We start from the raw sequence: 12,589 nt of genomic DNA on the forward strand, positions 1-12,589 counted from the left end.
GGACCCATCCCCTCTCCTGCCTCTCTGCCTGCCTTCTCAGCCCAGAGCCTTCCAGTGCTGCCCCAAGGCAGCAGCACCTCAAAGAACTGGGCTCCTGCCAGTGGCCTCTTTGCAGCCCTCCCTGCGCCCATGACAAATCCCAACTCTGCTAACCGGGAGTGTGTTTGAGTCCCCAGATGGCTCCTTCAAGAGCTTCCAGGAAACACAGATGATCCCAGCAGCAGAATTCTAAGAACCATTCTCCCCTTCAGCATGGAGCAGACAGTCGGTTTGTCTGGAGTTCTGGGCCCAGCTGAGTTAGCAGAAGGCTCAGGGAGGGGGCAGGCAGTGACCAGGGCTCTGCAGAGGGGCTGGATGAGGCGCTGCCTTCACTAGCTGTAACTTGGTTACTTACAAGCCAGAAAGAGGCACGAGAGGACAACAGTGGCTTCCTTCATCCTCCTGTTGTAGATCCATTCTTCTGGTTTCACAGACTTAAAGGGAGAGGTTCAGCCAATAAGGGGGGGGGGCGTGGGGACAGGAGGACAAACCTAGCACATCTTGCGGTTGATTCCGAGGCAAACAACTGTGGTAGGTTCTGGAGATAAAAGGGATACTTACCTGGTGGGTGACCGTACTACAAGGAGCTGCTATTCACTCTACAAACCAGGAGTACAGCACAGAGAGATTTAGTGGCTTTACCAAAGCCACACAACTCTAATGTGGGGGTTTGAAACTGGGCCACTTTGCTCTGAAACTTAGCCCTCTGACGATTTGATGAGTCTTATACTTCCCACTAAAGATGCCTACCTTTTCTTACCTGACACTGATTTGCTGCTGGCAAAGGGGCACACAGTAGGCCCTTGATTTGCTGCTGGCCAGGGAGCACACAGTAGGTCCTTCGTAACAGTTGTGAACGAGGCCCTCATTCGCAGCGACTAGTAGAACATCCCTACCATAATGGAGGCAAGCAGGGGGAGTTGGTCCATTCTCTGTTCTTGGGTGAGAAACTAAGGTTTAGAAAGTGTGTCAGCCATGAGGCCAAGGTCACATCCCCAGCAGGAAGATGAGCCAAGAATCCAGCTGTCAAGTCCAAGTTCCCAGCAGTGCACGGCGTCTCGCCTGATAACACCAAACTGGCTGATTAATAAGTAATATCGGCTCATCTGTCTCTGTGAGCCCTGCTGCGGCGCCTCTGTAATTACCTGCCCGTTGGGGGAAGGGGGAGCAGTGAGCTCCCAGAATGAGCCCCTTTTCCTGTGAGAAGAATCAGTCTGGCCTTGCAGACTGGCCTCAGGGGTCCTTGTCTATCCCCCAATGCAAGCTTTCTCCTCATCCTGTACTTACATCTCTCAGCTTCTTTTTTTCTTGTTCTGTCTCTGATCCTCCATAAGGAGCCTGTGGCTGCTGCCTCATTCTCTCCTTGGCCCTCTGAAAGCATCTCTCTGGAGTGGAGAGGTGGAGGGGGCAGCGGGCACAGCCCCGTGGGAGGGAGGCCTTTCTGGTGTATGGCCTTTGGCCTGCACAGAAGCACACGCCCAAACTGCATCCTTTAGAGCAGTTTGATGTGATCAGTTTACCCAGTCTTAAACCCCAAGTTCAGTACGGGCTTCCAGCATCCTCACTGTATTGGATGCTGTGGCTCCTGTGAAGAACGATTTCATGTGAAGATACTCGCTTGACTTTACTCCCCCTGGAAGGGAATATCTTTCTTGCCCTTCCAGCTTCTTAAGGATCGGGGTGGGGCTGGGGAGTTTGCTCGGTGGGTAAAAAGTACTTAACTGCACAAACATGAGGACCTGAGTTCAGATCCCCAGCACTCAAGTAAAAAAGTTCATAACCATAGCACATGAAGGGGGGAGACAAGAGGCTCATGGGAGCTTGCAGGCTATGATCCTAACTCCTGATTCAGAGAGAGATCAGTGCCAAAAGAATAAGGTAGAACACCACAGAGCAGGACACCCATTCTTTGGCCTCTGGTGTGGAGGAGCCTAAACATGCATGTACATCTACCATACACACGTTGACCTGTGTGAACCTAGAGTCACCTGAAAAAGTTTCAACTGAGTAATTGTCTTTGCCAGGCTGGCCTGTGGGCACATCTGTGGGCTATTTTCTTGATTGTTAATTGATGTAGGAGGGCCAGCCCACTGTGGGCGGTACCATTCCCTGAGCAGGTGGGTCTGTCTGGGTTCTATAAGGAAACTAGCTGAGCTGAGCCAGCAAACAGCGTTCTCCAGGGTCTCTGCTTCAAGTTCTTGAGTTCTTGCTCTGGCTTCCCTCAAGAATGGACTGACTGTAAGTTGAAATAAACCCATTTCCTCCCCTAAGTTGCATTCTTTAAAAAAATGCATTAATTTTATGCATATGTGTTAAGTGGCTGCATGCATGTCTGTATATTACATGAGTGCCTGGTACCAGAGAGACATTGAATCCTGAAGAGCTGGGTTGGCAGATAGTTGTGAGCTTCCATGTGAGTGCTGGGAGTTAAACCCTGGTCCTCTACCCATGTGGTGAGCACTTGTAACTAACTGCTGAACTGTCTCTCCAGCCTCTCCCACCTCGAATTGATTTTGGTCAGAGTGTTTAATTATCACAGCAGTGCCAAAACTAGAAAACACATTCTCGGCTCATGGATGCACACACACACACACACACACACACACACACATGCACACACAGTAGTAATACCGAGCCTGGGAAGAGCCTGGTGTGCTAGAGAGACCTCACTTGGAGCCATCACGGTCTATCTTGCTGGGGGTGGCTGAGCATCCCAACTGGCTATTCACCAGAATGAGGGCAAGACAATGTAGCTGGTTGCTGCACCCAGCTCCTTGGGATGCTCTTTGAAAGCTCTGGCTTGAATGAAGCCTTAGGGAGCAACCTCAAGGAATCTGGTTTCAAAGGCGGCTCCCCACTGCAGTGGCTGTCAGAGCTCACGCAGTTGCTGGCTCTGAATGGCTTCTCTGCCTACTTGGGGCAGAGGAGGGAGTTGGAGACTGAGCAGGGAGTTGGATAGGTAGGTGGTTGAGAGATGCTTGTTCCTAGAGGGCAGGCACCCAATAGGGTGCTGAGCTGAGGTTTAGCTATATTACTTTATAAATTCTGTGACAGACCCTGTCTCAGTGAAGACTTGGGCAGGAGCCCAGCGTGCCAAAGCAGCAAGAAGAATCCACTTAAAAGCAGGCTCTTTGGGGGTATTTTAATTTTTTTAAATAAAAAATCTGGGAGGTTTAGAAGACCTGATTGGACAAAAGGAAGATAAAAAACAGATGTTGCAGACAGATTCCTTCCCCTGTCAGCTACTGCTTGGCTGTGTGACTTTGAGGGCTTCCCTCTCTTCCTCTGGTTTCTCCTCTGAAGCTGGACAGCTTAACCTACCCCAATGTCATTATGAAGACATAAGACAGTAGCAGTGGCTGGATGGGACACACAGTAGGTGTCTTGGAATTTGGCATTTGGTGGTTCTGCTTCTTCCTGAAGAGAGATGATCTGAGCCAGGTCTTTGCAGAATATATGGTCCTCGTGACTGAGAAAGCCATACTGGGGTAGGCTCCCAGGATCCAGGGGCTGAGATTCCTGGGAGATACATCATCAGCACCTAGTGTGACTTTTGTGATTATGAGGGTTTCTTGTTTGTTCAAATGTTTGTTGAGGGCTTAGTGAGTGCTGAGTTTGAATAGGTTTGAGAACACAGGCTCTGGCATCTGGATGCCCTCAGCTCTATCCTCCAATCCTCTCACAGGTCTTTGAAAGATTCTGTTGAGTGGTCCTTCAGGACAGACATCCTAGTGGGCACCCTTTGGAATCATAGCCTGGGGTTTGATGCCTGTGTCTGTCACTTACTGTAGCCTCGAGCCAGGAATGGAATTTCTTGGGTCTTAACTTCCTTGTTTTATATAATGAGAATGGCAACCTCGGCAGAGGGGGCACAGACAATCTCAGATGACACATGAAGAGCTTCTGGAAGGATGTCTGGAACATAGCAGGTTCTTAATAAACAGCTGACATCACCAGGACTATTATCAGCACCACAACACCATCACCACCACAACCACCATCACCATCACCACCACCATAATCCACATCACCACCATCAACACCACACACCACCACCTTCACCACCATCACCAACACTACCACTATAATCATTCCCACCATCTCCATCCTCATTCTGTCATCATCACCCAGACGGCCACCACTATCACCGCCACCACCATCGTCAACACCACCGTAGTGATCATTTATAGAGCCAAGCTCCAAATGGTCTCTTACACCCTGACAGTCTGAATCCTAGCTATCAGAGGGAGACTTTAGTGGCAAATGTAGCAACTCACCCTAGGCCCTCGATGGAAAATTTTATGTGTCCCCAGTGGAGAGAGGGACCTTCCTCACTTGCTGGGAGGTTCTAAACGGCTCTTGGCTTCTTTGGGCTTTGCCATTCTTTCTCTACCGTGAGCACTTTCTTGTAGTTGGCAGGAGCGTCACACTGGGGAGCTCGGATGCTGGTGCCATGGGAACGAATTTCCATTGCATATCGCCCCCCCTCGCTGGTGATTTATTTCCCGTGTGTAGTGACTTTACCTCGGAGAGCCAGTCTGGTTTGGGAAGATGGGTCTTTGGCAGAGGATCACGTCTGCTCTGGAACTCCTAAGATTCCCAGCTCCATCCCACTCAAACCACACGCTGCAGGTTGGCATGCACGCTGTCAAGTCCTTTATCTCTGTCAAAACATTTGAATCAGAGGGTGGGTTCTAGATCATGGAATCAGAGCAGCCCCTAGTGTGGGCATTCTTATTGCTACCTTAGGCTCATCCTTTTTGTCATTAGGAAGATGGGATGGTCATGTCTTCAGTTTGCAGACAGGACATGGGGACACTAAGTGCCATTCCCAAGGTTGCACGGGACTGGCCCAGACTCCCTGAAATCTGTCAGATGTGGTTGTTTAAACAAATCACCCTCCCCTTCAGGAACTCCTGGTTTTCTCAGCCTTGTTTTTTCCTGCTGTCTTCTGAGCCTGAGTTGCAGGCTTGAGCAGCAGTGTGGATGATCCTGAAAGCCACAGGGAGACGCACAGGTACCAGCGAAGATCAAGGGTTGTTACAGCTCATTTGACAATATTAGCATAAATGTGCAGTGAGGTGGCCCGCATGCAGCCTGACAGAACCGTCCCGGTTCCTCTACTCTGGCCTCCCTCCTCTGCTGCAGCCATCCAATAACTTCCCCTTGTTCTGTCTGGGGTTAGTGGCTGCCCTTCCCCTCCGCTTGCGTCCTGGTGCTGTCCGTGCTACTGACTGCCAATCCGGATCGTTCTGGGGCGCCCAGCCTCCCCTCCTGGCCTCCCACCTCTCCTCCCGCAGGCAACGCGGCACAATGCATCGCGGTGGGAGGCAAGCTGGGCTCCCCTGCGTCGAGAAGCGGCTGCCCCTCCCTCTGGATCACACAGGGTTTTTGCAGTAGGTGACAGGGTCGGGCACCAGAAAAGCAATTGATTCGGCTACTGCCCGAATCCCAGAGTTGCCTGCGCTGTCCAGAGACCTAAGAGAGGAAAGAGAAGAAGGGAGAGAAAGAGAGACTTGCAAAACCTTCCTTCCATGTGGAGTAGTCTGAGTGAATTATTGCTCACCACTGCAGACTCCAGCTGTACTTAGTTTTCGCCTCTGACGGAGGTATTTCTTTTTCCTTTTTTCTTTCTTTTTTTCCTTTTTCCTTCTTTTTTCCCCCTTTTGTTGCATGATTTAGGGGCATGCGTTCGTGTTGGTGCCTTGATTTTATTTTGGGAATACCGGGAGAATCAAATGCACAATTTTCTTTCAGGCGTATCTGCTGGTCTTCCAAACCGAGTCGCTGGGACTTAACATCTCCCCCACAGCAGGGAGTTGGCAAGAATTTGGCTCTCGAATTCTGCTGCAATCCTCTGCTGTCCTGGTGAGTGACATTCTTCTTCGTGGTGGTCCTGCAAATGGACTAGGAGATCTCAGGACCCTAACTGAGATGTGAGTGTATGAGCCAGGGAGAGGGGAACAGGGAGGGTAGGGCTGTTGAGAACTGAGCGTAGTTCTTTGCCTGTGTTCTGTAGGCTTTTATCAGCAACACTCCGGAGACAAATGGGATTTCAGTTCAGTGCCCAGGGAGGAGGCAAGTGTGTGACTGTTCGGGCGATTTGAGCAAGAGAGTGGTTTCTGCTCAGCGTGTCCTCTTTCCAGCTGAGGAAAGTGATTGGCAGCTCTTGGATAAGTTAACCCTTCATGGCTGGTATGGCATGGGGGGGGGCTCTAAGTGTTTGTATTTGGTGGGTGGGCATCTTGGCCCTGGTTGGGTGAGTCACCTGAGCCTAGAAGATTAACCCTTGCCTGGGCATCCTGGGCCAGCATTTGCTTAGGATGGGGCTTAGACTGGGCTCTCCGCCAGGGCCAGCTGAGTAATTGAATTGTGGTGGGTTCTGCAAACTCAGCTGTCCTGAGATGGGAGAGCGGGGATCCATGAAAACGCCACCTTTCCTCTTGGCATGAATGGTTGAGCAGCCAGCTCCTGCCGAGCTGTGGATGCTCCATTTTCACAGGTGGTGTCACCTGTAAGAGACTGGATGGGGGGTATGTACGTGGTTGCGACACAGGGACTCTGTCTCTGAGCTCATCTTACCACCGAGAAGGGGAATGTGACATTCTAATTCCAGGTCCTCAATACCAGGACAAGCTGTTACCCCTCTACCGGTTTCTTTCTCTGACCTCCCAATGGGGGTAACCCCATGCCAACCTGTTATCGAGTGGGGAGCTGAGGTTCCCTCACCACTCAATCCCAAAACTCAGGTTTAATTTTAAAATGCGTTTGACAGTAAATCTGTGATCTATGAGAGAGGATTCTGCTCTGCTTTCTGCTTTAATTACTTCCTACCTTTGGGGGGGGGGGGGATGAAAGTCTTTATTTTTAGCACCGTGATCCACTTCAGCCGTCTATCCACTGGAATTTCTTCAGGAAGTTGAACTTGGGAGGTAGAAAGAAGACAAGGTTAGCCCCAGGCACTGGCAAGCTGGAAATGTCAAGAGGGTCACCCAGCCCCAGAGCCATGAGGGGCTGGGGAGCTCAGGGTACAAGCCCATGGGGGCAGGACACAGGATGAGAGAGTACATAGCCTGGTGGTTAGTGCCAAGGAGAGGGTTCTCTGAAACCTGGCTGCCAAATCTGGGTGACCTTGAGGAATCTGCCTCCTTGGGAAGCCATACATATGAATAGAAAGCGAAGAAATTTGGCTTGCTTGAATGAGATGCTACAGGCCTGCCCATGGATGATTCTTCAAATACTGGACTTTCATGTTCTTTGGTTGGAAGGGTCTATGGCTGGACATTGGAGTATGGGGAGGTATTAAGGTTCATTGTTGCAATGAGTGAATCCTTCAACTACTGGGCTGTGGAGAGGTTGGTTGTAGGGCTTGGAGGATTATCAAGTATCGCAGATACTGTGGGACATTTCCCTAGTCATCTTTGAGTTTCCAACCCTTCAGCACAATACAGTCCCTTGGATCAGCCCAGGCCCGGGGTCTCCAGACAGGAAGGCTTCCTGGACATCTGTCTCCCTGCCTCCTCGTCTCCCTCAGGGTGGCCAAGAGCCAGGAGCCTGCCTCCTCCCTGTCACATCTGAAGTGGTGCATTGGGGTGTACCAGTCAGAGAACCTTCCGGAAAGATTCTTGGCCTTGGGTCAGGGTGCTTGAGTCTCAGGGCTCTCTTCCCTTTCTGGGCCTCAGTTTCTCCATCTATGCCATGAGTCAGCTGCTTCTGGTGACTAAGGCTCCTTCCAGATCCTCAGGTCTTTATTACAGCTGCCTCTGTGGCAAGGAACGGCCATACTTTTAGGGACCCAGAGAAGGAAAGCATTTCATCTAAAACCACACAGCAAGTCTTGGAATCCACCTTCATGGATATCAAAGCATTCTCTTACCCCTACATCCTGGTAGCCCCCACTTCCCCTCCCCGCCTGGGGTGTGGGAAGGATGGATGCCCTTCAAACCTGTCCTGGGTTGGGAAGCTGAACCCTGGAGACAGATAATCTTTGTATTTGGGGCTTCCACTACCCCTGTCACCATGGAGGAGAAAGGGTCCTAGTGGCTCCTGTTGCCCAGTTACCTCAGACACTGTGTCTGGTGTGTTTTGGGGTGGGTGGCTCCTGGGGGGGTGGCTTGTAAGACATGGCTTATATAGGGCATGGGAGTCTTTATTAACACCTTCCCTTTCCTGTCCTGCTCACAGACTGTGACTTTCTGTCAATCCCACCCCCCTCACTCTACACCCAGCCAACATATGGTCCTGTCTTTTCCTGCAGGGAGCTAGGGGCAGGGTGGTCCTGCAGGCAGACAAGCTGGAGTTGAGGTAGTAGGGTTTATTTCTGCTAAGAGCTGTGGCTGAACTAGGATAAAAATAAACCCTGAGACCCAGTAGTGGTGGGCTGGAGCAAAAGCATCCAAATTATTCAGCTGCCACCCAGGATGGAGAGGCTCATGTGTTTAGGGAGGAGGAGGAGGAGGAGGAGGAGGAGGAGGAGGGAGAGGAGGGGCAGGGGGAGGGGACTACACTGCAGATATAGTTCTTCCTTCCTGTCGCTTGCCCCCGCCTTCGAGTCTAGGAACTGCAGTGTGGTCACTGGAGCTGTGTGATTTCAGGCAGGTCCTTAACCTCTCTGAGCCTTGGTGCTTCCTTCCTATAAGGTGTATTATGGTGAAACAGTATTGCAGTTAAGACCACAGGCTAGACCACTGACCTTGGTTCTAGCACTTTATGTGACTGCACAGCCCTGAACTTCACTTACCTCATCTGTTCATAACCCTCATGGTGGTGGTGACAGTATCAGGACAGTTAAGAGTTAACGCATGCCAGCCGCTTAGCTCTGAGCAGGAAATAACTCTGTCTTGGGGGTGAGGGGGTGTGATATTGGCATCAGTAACAGTAACACTGTTCACATGGAGGCAGGGCTGGGGGAGGGGGAACCTAGTAGGTCTTCTCAGTCCAAGACGCAGCTATGAGACCCAGGAGGGAGCAGACAGGCTTGCTAGGGGCAGGGAATTCTGAGGCCTCAGTTTCCCCATCTGTAAAGTGGACACAATGACAAATTCCAAGTCATCACTCAGGGTGGCCCTGGGAGGGTTAAAGAATGTCTGCTGCCTACAAGGTCTAAGGCTCTCTTGGCTGCCTGTACCCCAGAGATTTTGCTGAGTCATCTTGTTCTACCCGCTCAGGGCTGGGCTTTTGATTTTCTTCCTGCAAGGAATTTTACCTGGCCCGGTATTCCTTTCTCAGGGGGCCTAAGATGCTACATGGTGAGACCCTTAAGGGCTAGGCTGTTTAAAGGTGTCAGGGTGAACACAATAGGTGCTTATCACCAACCGAATGAATGAATGAATGAACGAATCAGCTGATGGGTGAAATGTTAATTGATTGACTTATGGATGGGTAAGTCCAAGAGTGGCCCTTAGTCAGTGTTCTAGTCAGAGGTATGTATGCAGTAGGCGCTCCATTGGTGTTTGTTGAGTGTGATGTCATTGATGGGGTTGGAGGGATTTTGTTCTCACCTCAGATCCCTCTTCTCTTGCTGGAAACTCACTGCTTTGGATTCATTTATTGTGTGCCTGTGGTATACCCAGTACCAGGCCTCTGAGTAGTAGGACCGAGTTTCATTTCCTTTAGGGTCCTGAGTAAGGTACAGTTTGGGATGGGCGAGGGTGCAGAAGGGGGTCTCTGCCCTGACCCCTTGAAGCACCGAGCTCACAGATACCTGAAATTCTCTGCTGAGGTTTAGCCATTTGTTCCCCAAGCACTGACTATGGGGCAGATGCTTCTGGGGTGGGTGGAGAGCTACAGGATAGTAAGGCCTGGGAGGCAGGTTCGGGTTTCACAACAGAGGAGGAGTTTCGCCATCAGCCAGGGGCTTCAGAGGCACCAGAGATTGAGAAAGGTCCAAGGTGCTGGCTGTGTCCTGCTGGGTGGCGTGGGAGGGCGGGAAGGAGGTGAGAGGATAAAAAGAATGGTGGGAACTAAACTGTCTCTGCACCCCAGAGGCTGAGGGGTCTGGAGGGATGGTTGGTTCACTCTGTGATTCATAAAGTCCCCTTGTAGAGTGTTATCAGGTGTTTCTTGACCCCCAAACTCTTGAGTGTGGGTACCTGTGCTTTTACACACCACAGGGCTCTTAATGATGGCATTTTTAAGAGTACAGAGAGAGTACTTGGGCAGATGAAACTTCTGACACTTCTGGTGTGTCATGAGACTTGATCTTCGCCAAGGCCTGGCCTCTGTACCCAAGAGGCTATGCAGGACTCGAATCTGGAGCAGTGCCCCCTCCATGCTAACCTTGGGGGACTCTGGGTTCTAACATGGCACCAGACCGCTGTCTGCAATGTCACCACGGTTTTCTTAAAGCCATTGTTCTGCTGTCATTAGCTTTAATGATATAATGCAGGCTAAAATCTCATTGCTCTGGAGCCGTGGTCCACTGTGCCTCAGTGAAGCAGCCAGAGAGCAGGAGATGAGGGCCTCAAAAAGCTGGGGTGTGCCCGACCCCCACAGTTAACCACCGACAGGGCTCCTCCCCTGGCATTGAGCCATGTCTGGTTTGTGAAGAGCAAGCGACGGAAGGAGGAACTCTTCTGCCTCAGCTCCCGCCTGGAGCTTCCAGCTGCCCGGTTCTTTCCTTTTTTTTTCTCCCTCCGCTGCGTCTCCACAGTGACAGGCAGAGACTTGTGAATGAAGCTGCTTTCAGCAGCACACGCCTTACATAAGTGGCTTCTCTGTGCCAGCCGCTGATGGCAGGTGGCGAGCATTTGGGGGCTGCTTGGAGCAGAGATGGCCTGAAGTTAGACAGCAATTCAGGGCAGCCACAGGAAGTACCTGTGTGGCTAGCTCCGGCCATGACCAGCATCCCCACCCCCTTTTCCAGCTGTCCACCCTTCCTGTACTACTGTGGTATGGGTTGGAGTGTCTGTCTGTCTGACTGCCCGTCTGCCTATCTGCCCTTCACCCCCATTTTCTTTCCCTCTCTTTAAAACTCCTTCCCTTTCTTCAAAGGCTCATTTCTTCCACCTTGCTTCCTCCATCCCTGCATCTTCTTTCCCTCTCTTATCCCTTTCCTCTAGTCCCCTTCCCTCCCTGGTGCTGGCAGACTCCAGTATCCTCTGCCATAGACACACAGCCATGATTTGAAGGTCTTGGGGCTCAACCAACCTGGCGTGCCTGGGGCTTTCTATGCTCAGATCAGCATACAGACCAGCTTTGACAAGCTGGTCATTGTACCTCCAAGCCATACATGCCTGAACCTTAGTGAGGTTTTCCTGAGGTCTGAGCCTCTGTGCTCTCCTACTAAGGGCTGCATGCTGGCTTCTGAACCTGTCCCCAGCCTTTGGCATCCTGCTATTTAGGTGGGCAGCGCACAGTGGTTAGGGGTGTGAGCTGACTTATTCCACCATCTGGCCACTACATCATCGCACCACTGGAGATTCCACATGAGGTACTCTGGGTCAGATTTCCCTGTAGGACTCTCAGACAATTTGGGGATCCACGACTGACGTTAGGATGGGTCTCGGAGTCCTGTGTGCCTAACATGCTCCCACACGGCACTGAGGCTGGACCCACACTTCCATGGTCACTGTTTACAGAGTTGGCTCTGTTCCCATACCACCAAGTATGAGGGGGGTGTCCTCTGGGTTAAAACCATTCTTGGCACTAGGGACCATAGCAGGAGGTGAGGCACAGTCTCCTCCCTCACCAATACTGTGCGCTGCTCACTGGCACTGAGGCTGGACCCACACTTCCATAGTCACTGTTTACAGAGTTGGCTCTGTTCCCATACCACCAAGTATGAGGGGGGTGTCCTCTGGGTTAAAACCATTCTTGGCACTAGGGACCATAGCAGGAGGTGAGGCACAGTCTCCTCCCTCACCAATACCCAGCAGTGGGTCTATGAAGGGACAAAGACAATGGACAAAGAGATGCTTATGAAGTATCCAGAGAGATTCAGCTCAGTGCTGGGGACAAGGGACTGGGTCAGGTGAAGGCAGGGGATTGGAGTCCATTCCAGGGATGACTGTCCTTGGTAGAAGGCCATTGGTATGATCTTGTGGATTTTGACTATGGGAGAGAAGGGCCTCTCTGTGTAGGGGGACAGTGGGGTGTAGCAAGACCAGCAGAAAGTGCCAAGTCAGAGATTGTCTGACTGTCTGAGGGCTGCAGGTGCCCATGGCATTTGGTAAAGGCATGGTCCCCTCTCTACAGAAGCTGCAGTGTGGCTGGGAGCGGCCATGTTCATCAGTCACCGGACAAAGGGCAGGGCAGCGTGGTAGAGGTGGTGATGCTCTGTGAGGCCTGGCGTGTCACCTCGGAGATCTGATGGTGAGGATGCAGGTACAGACCTTGGGACCCCTCACCTCACTCTGGGTCTGCCTGTGGCCCTCAGAGTGGGCTAGACCATTTCTCAAGAGGACTAGCAACTAAGGCCAAAAGTAAGGCCACGGGCCAGCCAGGAGGCAGAGATGAACCAGCAGGTCCTACATCAGACTTAGCTGTCTGAGGGGATCATTGCTGCCTCCTTCCACCCCACTGTATGGTGTGTGTGTGTGTGTGTGTGTGT

At 51.5% G+C, this 12,589-nt stretch overlaps 1 protein-coding gene across 1 annotated transcript in view; it reads left to right on the plus strand.

The window, feature by feature from the left end:
• Positions 1 to 5,801: 5,801 nt before the first annotated feature.
• Positions 5,802 to 12,589, plus strand: part of RPH3A (rabphilin 3A) — a gene marked incomplete at its 3' end in the record, with an annotated part of 64,669 nt that continues 57,881 nt past the window's right edge. The window contains exon 1 of the mRNA XM_080941221.1: positions 5,802 to 5,907. The remainder of the gene's footprint in view (positions 5,908 to 12,589) is intronic.

This window comes from Micromys minutus (genome assembly GCF_963924665.1).
Source record: "Micromys minutus genome assembly, chromosome: 29".
NCBI classification, from domain to species: Eukaryota; Metazoa; Chordata; class Mammalia; order Rodentia; family Muridae; genus Micromys; species Micromys minutus.